Raw genomic sequence first — 8,993 nt, 5'->3', positions numbered from 1 at the left:
GGCGGTTCTGGCTCGAAGGGCCGAATGGCCTACTCCTGCACCCATTGTCTATTTTCCATTGTATAATTCATCTCTGCTGTTATGTATTCTGCTTAACTGCATCAATAAGCACGTTTTTAGACAAAAATGCTGGAGAAACTCAGCGGGTGAGGCAGCATCTATGGAGCGAAGGAATTCCTTCGCTCCATAGATGCTGCCTCACCCGCTGAGTTTCTCCAGCATTTTTGTCCACCTTGTTCAATTTTTTCCAGCATGCATCTGCAGTTCTTTCTCAAACAATAAACACTTAATCTGCTGTATGCGCCACACTCAGTAAAGGAAAGTTAAACTTCCAGAGAGACACTTCACTCGGCAGTGCAACCAAACTTTTGTTTAAAACTCCCCCGTCACTTTCAGCGTAGATTCCGCTGGTAATTCGCTAGTTTTGCAGCATGCGTTGCAGGTCGGTGATGTTTCAACACCCCTTGTTTACTCAAACCCTATTTGGTTGCAACGTCACATTTACAGTCGCTGGTGAAGGTGGTGGAGGAGGAGGAGGGAGCTGAGTTTCGAGAGTTTTGCCTTGCAACCCACATTATGTTCAATAGGCGTGGTGTTTGATCTCGAGTTACCTGAAACTACTCTCCCTGCCTTCAGCGATCAGCCGGACGCTAAACCTCAACCCTGTTCAACAAATGCAAGAATACAGAGGAGACAACTACTGCTGAGGGGGATGATTTGATGGTGGGACCGCAGGTAAGTTGCAGTCTTATTACTGAGGAAAAACACTCCACTCGAGGATGGCACTGGTGAATTTTAATTGACTTATTTGCCTCCACTTCCTCATTCATTCCTAACCTGCCTGGAACATTTACAAGGGATTGTCATAATAACCTCCTTGGATTGAGGCGACATTGTTGCACTCTTCTGAGATAATCGATTCACTGCTTGGAAATGAGAGTGATATTTTTATGGAATATATTTTATCGACGGGTCATAAAAATGTACGAGAGATGTGTGTAGTTGAGTCGTGAACATGAAGGTCGTTCAGCACCTGTAGTCAGGATCGAACCCGGGTCTCTGGCGCTGTGAGGCAGCAATTCTACCGCTGTGCCGCCGTGCTGCTTATCCCAAAGGCGTGCAGGTTATTCGGCCCCCTGTAAATTGCCCCCTGGTGTGCGGCGAGTGGATGAGAAAGTTGGATAACAGTGTGAACAAGGGGATCGATGGTAGGCGTGGACCCGGTGGGCCGAAGGGCCTGTTTCCACGTTGTATCTGTCGATTCTAACCTCTTCATTTCCAGCAGGAATTGTTGGACAGAAATTGTTGGATGATTGGGAATGATTGACACCCCCCACCTACTTAGAACAAAGGGGAGGTCATTTAAGACTGAGGTGAGAAAAAAACTTTTTCACCCAGAGAGTTGTGAATTTATGGAATTCCCTGCCACAGAGGGCAGTGGAGGCCAAGTCACTGGATGGGTTTAAGAGAGAGTTAGATAGAGCTCTAGGGGCTGGTGGAGTCAGGGGATATGGGGAGAAGGCAGGCATGGGCTATTGATTGGGGACGATCAGCCATGATCACAATGAATGGTGGTGCTGGCTCGAAGGGCCGAATGGCCTCCTCCTGCACCTATTTTCTATGTCCCTATGTTTCTATGTTACTCTGGGATGAATACCAGTCTACAGTTTGGTTTATTGTCACGTGTACCGAGGTACAGTGAAAAGCTTTTGTCGCATGCTAACCAGTCAGCGGTAAGATCACAGTCGATCTATTCATAGTGTGTAGATACAAGAGAAGGGAATGCCATTTCGTGCAAGGTAAAGCTAGTAAAGTCCGGTCAAGGATAGTCCGAGGGTCACCAATGAGGTAGATAGTAGTTCAGCGCCGCTCTCTGGTTGTGGTAGGATGGTGCAGTTGCCTGATAACACCAGGGCCCCTGGACATAGGCTTTGCCCAAAATATCACTATCGAAAAATACTGTGTGTTTTTGTTGTCTCTTCCCGTGTGAAACAACTCGATTGTCCGCATCGTGTGCCAACTACCATGTTGATAACGCACTCTTAGTTTGTCCGTGTCCTTCCAAAGCTTGTGTCGGAAGGAGCAGCAGATGCTGGTTCACGCTGAAGATATACACAGTGCTGGAGTAACTCAGCGGGTCAGGCAGCATCTGTGGAGAACATGGATAGGTGACGTTTCACAGAGTGCTGGAGTAACTCAGCGGGTCAGGCAGCATCTGTGGAGAACATGGATAGGTGACGTTTCACAGAGTGCTGGAGTAACTCAGCGGGTCAGGCAGCATCTATGGAGCTAAGGAAATAGGCAACGTTTCGGGCCGAAACCCGGAAGGGTTTCGGCCCGAAACGTTGCATATTTCCAGAAGGGCTTCGGCCCAAAACGTTGCCTATTTCCTTAGCTCCATAGATGCTGCTGCACCATAACTCAGTGGGTCAGGCAGCATTTGTGGCGAACATGGATAGGTGACGTTTCACAGAGTGCTGGAGTAATTCAGCGGGTCAGGCAGCGTCTGTGGAGAACATGGATAGGTGATGTTTCACAGAGTGCTGGAGTAGCTCAGCGGGTCAGGCAGCATCTCTGGAGAACATGGATAGGAGAAATTTTGGGACAGTACCTTTCTTCGGAGCAAGGATAGAGGAGGAGGAGGGGAACCAGAGGTGAGAAAAGGCCAGAATAAATCAGGGCCAGTACCAGATTACCTCAGGAGGGTGGAGCCCACAATGGGCCATTGTTGGCTGGGGAAGATGGTCTAACGAGAGGCATACAAGGATGTGAACAGTGCAACTTGTACTAAAGCACCTTTCCAAATCTGCCTTATATTGTCCTCCACATTCACCGTCACACTTGGCTTCACATCAGCAAACTTGGAAACGCTACACTGGTTCTCCCAGCCAGCCCTTTGTTGTAGATTGTGAAGTGTTCTGGCCAAGCACCTCATCCTGCCCTGCTCCATCCGTTACTGCCTGGCAGCAGGAGGAAAATCCCTGTCAACCACCTCCCAACCCGTGCTCGCATCATACCCCCGTTTGGAAGGGCTCCAATCCTGCTCCCAAACTTCCTTTTGGGGACTTCCTGACAATCGTATGAAAGTCCGAAGACTTTGCATTCTCCGAGTCCTTCTCACCAACTGGGGAACGCAGAGTGCAGAGGTCAAGTGGCAAAAATAATAGGTTCATTAGTGACAGGAGCAGAATTAGGCCATTCGGCCCATCAGCCATGATCACATTGAATGGCGGTGCTGGGCCGAATGGCCTACTCCTACAGCTATTGTCTATTGTCTATTGTCTACTCCGCCATTCAATCATGGCTGATCTATCTTTCCCTCTCAACCCCATTCTCCTGCCTTCTCCCCGTAACCCCAGACACCCGTACTAATCAAGAATCTATCTATCGCTACCTTAAAGATATCCACAGATTAATTAATTCCACAGATTCACCAATCTCTGACTAAAGAAATTCTTCCTCATCTCCTTCCTAAAGGTACGTCCTTTCATTCTGCGGCTGTGGCCTCTGGTCCTTGACTCTCCCACTAGTGGAAACATCCTCACCACATCCACTCTATCCAGGCTTATCCAGAATGTGAGCGTTCACTTTTTCCATGCCCCTCATGATCTTGTACACCTCAATGAGGTCCACCCTCAGCCTTCTATGTGTGAAAGAAATAAAATCTCATCCTATCCAACCTCTCCCTATAACTCAAGTCCGCAAGCTCGCGTGGCATGGAAACCCAAGGAACCGCAGGTGCTGGAATCTAATACGGGGAACCAAGCGCTGGAGGAACTCAAGTCAAGTCAAGAGAGTTTATTGTCATGTGTCCCAGATAGGACAATGAAATTCTTGCTTTGCTTCAGCACACAGAACATAGTAGGCATGAATACAGAACAGATCAGTGTGTCCATATATCATTGTATACATATATACACACATCAATAAATAAAACAGATAAAGGGCAAATAAACAGATAATGGGCTATTAATGTTCAGAGTTTTGTTTGAGTTGAGTTCAATAACCTGATGGCTGTGGGGAAGGAAGAAGCTGTTTCTGAACCTGGACGTTGCAGTCTTCAGGCTCCTGTACCTTCTACCTGAAGGTAGCGGGGAGATGAGTGTGTGGCCAGGATGGTGTGGGTCCTTGATGATGCTGCCAGCCTTTTTGAGGCAGCGACTGTGATAGATCCCCTCGATGGGAGGGAGGTCAGAGCCGATGATGGACTGGGCAGTGTTTACTATTATTTTTTGTAGTCTTTTTCGCTCCTGAGCGCTCAAGTTGCCGAACCAAGCCACGATGCAACCGGTCAGCATGCTCTCTACTGTGCACCTGTAGAAGTTAGAGAGAGTCCTCCTTGGGTCAGGCAGAGGTGACACCACGGCAGAGGCTGCCTGGGTTATGGGGATATTCGTTACAGGGAGAGGTTAGACAGACTTGGATTGTTTTCTCTGGAACGCCGGAGGTTGAGAGGAGACCTGGTAGAAGTTTCTCAAGTGATCAGAGGCGTAGGTGGTGGGGTGGACAATCAGAACCTTTATCTCCAGGGTGGAGATCTACTAATACTACAGGGCGTAGATTTAAGATGAGAGGGTCATGGTTTAAAGGAGATGTGCGGGGCAGGTTTTAATACAGAGAGGGTGGTGTGTGTCTGGAACGCGCTGCCAGGGGTGGTGGTGGAGGCAGATACTATAGTGGTGTTTGAGAGACCTTTTGATCGGTGCGTGGATATGCAGGGAATGGGGGGATTTGGATGACACATGGGTGGAGATTAGTTTAACTTGGCATCATTCTCGGCTCACACATTGTTGACTAAAAGACCAGTTTCTTTGCTGTATTGTTCTATGTTCCAAATAACGTAACAAAATATTGCCGAGAACTAACAAAAATCCTGTGACATAAGACACTGTCATTGCCAAACATTCGTCTAATCTTTGTACTCATTTCACCACACATGTAACTTAATCACGCACGTAATTCGCTACAATCTGGACCAGGCACTCGCAGCAACATCTTTCTCCGTTTTTCCGCAATAATCTTTGGTTTAGCTTGGTTTGGAGACACAGCGCGGAAACACGCCCACCGGGTCCGCGCCGACCAGCGATCCCCGCACACGGACACTACCTTACACGCATTGGAGACAATGTACACATACACCAAGCCAATTAACCTACAAACCTGCACGTCTTTGGAGTGTGGGAGGAGACCGAAGATCTCGGAGAAAACCCACGCAGGTCGCGGGGAGAACGTACAAACTCCGTACAGACAGCGCCCGCAGTTGGGATCGAACCCGGGTCTCCGGCGCTGTGACTCTACCGCTGATGTTGCATGTTGTTGAAACCTTTCCCCCAAAGACATTTTTATTAACATGAAAAATACACAGTGAGGATTAGTTGAGTTTCGAGATGCAGGATGAAAACAGGCCCTTCAGCCCAGCAAGTCCACGCCGACCATCCATCACCTGTACGCACTAGTTCCATGTTATCCCACCTTATCATCTAGTAAATGCTGCTGGCCTTGCCAAGGGAATAACGTTTGTGCAAGGTAAAGTCCGATCAAAGATATTCCGAGTGTCCCCGATGAGGTAGATAGTAGATCGGGACTGCTCTCTGGTTAGGATGGTTCACCTTCGCTCAGCCCACCTGAACCAACCTGATCTCCCGGTTGCTGTACACTTTAATTCTCCTGTTTAAGAAGGAACTGCAGATGCTGGAAAATCGAAGGTACACAAAAATGCTGGAGAAACTCAGCGGGTGCAGCAGCATCTATGGAGCGAAGGAAACGGGCAACGTTTCGGCCCGAAACTTTGCCTATTTCCTTCGCTCCATAGATACTGCTGCACCCGCTGAGTTTCTCCAGCATTTTTGTGTAACTTTAATTCTCCTTCCCATTCCCACACAGACCTTTCTGTCCTCGGTCTCCTCCATTGTCAGAGTGAGGCTAAACGCAAATTGGAGGAACAGCATCTCATATTTCACTTGGGCAACTTACAGCCCAGTGGTATGAATATTGATTTCTCTCACTTCAAGTAACCCCGGCATTCCCTCTCTCTCCATCCCTCCCCCACCCAAGTCGCACCAGCTTCTCGTTCTCACCCAACAAACAGCCAACAATGGCCTGTTTCCTTTATCATCGTAACTTGTTTTTGCATATCTTTCATTCATTGTTCTTTATCTCTCCACATCACCGTCTATATCTCTCGTTTCCCTTATCCCTAACCAGCCTGAAGAAGGGTCTCGACCCAAAACATCACCCATTCCTTCTCTCCAGAGATGCTGCCTGTCCCGCTGAGTTACTCCAGCATTTTGTGTCCATCTCCGGTTTAAACCAGCATCTGCAGTTCCTTTCTACACGGGATGGTTCCGTTGCCTGGTAACAGCCGGGAAGTAACGGTCCTTGAAACATAGAAACATAGAAATTAGGTGCAGGAGTAGGCCATTCGGCCCTTCGAGCCTGCACCGCCATTCAATATGATCATGGCTGATCATCCAACTTAGTATCCCGTACCTGCCTTCTCTCCATACCCTCTGATCCCTTTAGCCACAAGGGCCACATCTAACTCTCTCTTAAATATAGCCAATGAACTGGCCTCAACTACCCTCTGTGGCAGAGAGTTCCAGAGATTCACCACTCTCTGTGTGAAAAAAGTTTTTCTCATCTCGGTTTTAAAGGATTTCCCCCTTATCCTTAAGCTGTGACCCCTTGTCCTGGACTTCCCCAACACCGGGAACAATCTTCCTGCATCTAGCCTGTCCAACCCCTTAAGAATTTTGTAAGTTTGAATTGGGAGGTGGTTTACGATGATGAAGGGAATTATGGACAGCACAGATTCCCTGCAGAGGAACAATTCTTTGTGGAAACAGCACACTAGAAAAGTGAAATCAGGGTCTGATCTGTTGGCTGGTTTCTTTGAGGCTGGCAGCATTAGCAGTCTAACTGGAAAAACTGGCACAAGATATTTATTTTATTACATCCAATCTCAGTGCAAATCATATGAAAAATTGTTGGTTTGCAAAATATGTTATGCTTGCTCAATGCGGCCACTATGGAGTTTGTAACTTTAACTTCTCAACTCCCTTTTGCATGTAAAACTATCTGGACTCTGGAAGAAAGGGTCAGTTTGCCAAACAAAGGGCGGGATTGTGTTCCAAGCCACACCTTGTTTGACTGCATCTCCATGTTATTGTTCAGCTGAGCACAATAGGTGGGCAATGTGCCGACAATTGGCACCAACGTCAACGCTCACAGGTGCAAGTCAAGGGGCATGACATAGACAATAGACAATAGGTGCAGGAGTAGGCCATTCGGCCCTACACACAAAATACATTTTAACATAAACATCCACCACAGTGACTCCTCCACATTCCTCACTGTGATGGAAGGCGAAAAAAAAGTTCAATCTCTTCCCTGAGCTCTCCCGTGGTCAGGGGCCTCGGGCCCTCCGTTGACGGGATGATCTTGACTCCCGTAGCCGGCAGCGACCAAACAAGGATAGTCCAAGGGTGTCACAGTTAAAGTACGTAATGGTGCTGTCGGAGTAGAGATTTAAGAGTGTGCAGCGATTTTTTTTGTTTTTAGTTTTAGACAATAGGTGCAGGAGTAGGCCATTCGGCCCTTCGAGCCAGCACCGCCATTCAATGTGATCATGGCTGATCATCCCCAATCAGTACCCCGTTCCTGCCTTCTCCCCATATCCCCTGACTCCACTATCTTTAAGAGCCTTTATCGTTGTTACTTTTTTGCATATCTTTGATTCATTTGTTCTATATCTCTCCGCATCACTGTCTATATCATTGGGCGATGTCTCTGAATAGCACAATGAGGGGTCAAAACAATCCTCATCTTCCAACGTATCCGATGTTAGAACACCCTGTTTAATCACCCAGTTATTAATAAACGCTTAAAGAGCTCGGCGCTCAGCTGCGCAAGGCCAGGGATGGTCTTCCATGTATGCGGCAAGGCGGCAGAGTTGCTGCCTCACAGCGCCAGAGACCCGGGTTCAATCCTGACTACGGGTGCTGTCTGTACGGAGTTTGCACGTTCTCCCCGTGACCCGCGTGGAGTTTTCTCTCCCACACTCCAACGACGTGCAGGTTTGTAGATTAATTGTCTTCTGCAAATTGTCACGAGCGTGTAGGAAAAGATAATGCACAGCTGATCGCTGGTTGGCACAGACTCGGTGGGCCGAAGGGCCTGGATTCGTGCTGTATCTCCAAACTAAACTAGATCTGTATTGAGAAGGTCAGAATTCAGGGCTGCTTGTTCAGTGAGACTGGTTGAAGAACTCGGACGGGGGAGGAACAGTCCTCCTGAAAGTAATCCTTGTTTGCTCTCACTCTCTCTCCCTCCCCCATCCTTGTTCTCTGACTAATTCAACTGTCTTGAATGGTTACGCTTTGCGTCCCTCCCCCATCCTTGTTCGACTAGTTTCACTGCCCTCCTGATTAAATATTTCTCCGTGTGTGCCACGCTGTCACCTTCCCCTCAGCTAACAATCAACCGCTCTACATTTCCTTATCAGCATCTGCTTTGATATGTTGTTTTCACACCTTACCCTTCCGTATCTCCAGCCTCCCTCTCCCCTGATTCTCAGCCTGAAGAAGGGTCTCGACCTGAAACGTCACCCATTCCTTCCTTCTCTCCGGAGATGCTGCCCAAAGACCGTAGAAGGCTAAGAGACCACTCCTGCATTATCCAATAGACTGACGTGTAGTACGCAGCGGAGCGGGACCACCGCCATTTTGGGAATAAGACTCCGACTTCCGTTATGCCTCTCTTGCTCAAGTATCTTTGATGCTGCCTGTCCCGCAGAGTTACTCCAGCATTTTGTGTCTATCTTCCATGCTGGAAATGCCTTGCTGAATGTTTACTTATCCAACCAAATGAGTTGAACCCTGTAATAAAATTAAATGAGTTCAACGTCTTATTTTCTTGTCCAAACAGATAGTTGCATGCAGACCAAGAAGCGTTCTGATGAACCAAACAGGGTGCATAGATGCTGCCTGATCTAT

The 8,993-nt window shown here is 47.9% G+C and overlaps 1 protein-coding gene across 2 annotated transcripts in view; it reads left to right on the top strand.

Moving 5' to 3' along the window:
- Positions 1–512: 512 nt before the first annotated feature.
- fam3d (FAM3 metabolism regulating signaling molecule D) overlaps positions 513–8,993 on the top strand; it is a 31,342-nt gene continuing 22,861 nt past the window's right edge. The window contains exon 1 of one of the 2 annotated variants that reach the window (XM_033036629.1): positions 513–735. The gene's annotated coding sequence lies outside the window, so the exon portion shown is untranslated. The remainder of the gene's footprint in view (positions 736–8,993) is intronic. The other variant, XM_033036628.1, reaches the window with a different exon arrangement.

Source organism: Amblyraja radiata, chromosome 18 (assembly GCF_010909765.2).
Source record: "Amblyraja radiata isolate CabotCenter1 chromosome 18, sAmbRad1.1.pri, whole genome shotgun sequence".
Taxonomy (NCBI): Eukaryota; Metazoa; Chordata; class Chondrichthyes; order Rajiformes; family Rajidae; genus Amblyraja; species Amblyraja radiata.
This window is presented reverse-complemented; position numbering and strand designations above follow the sequence as displayed.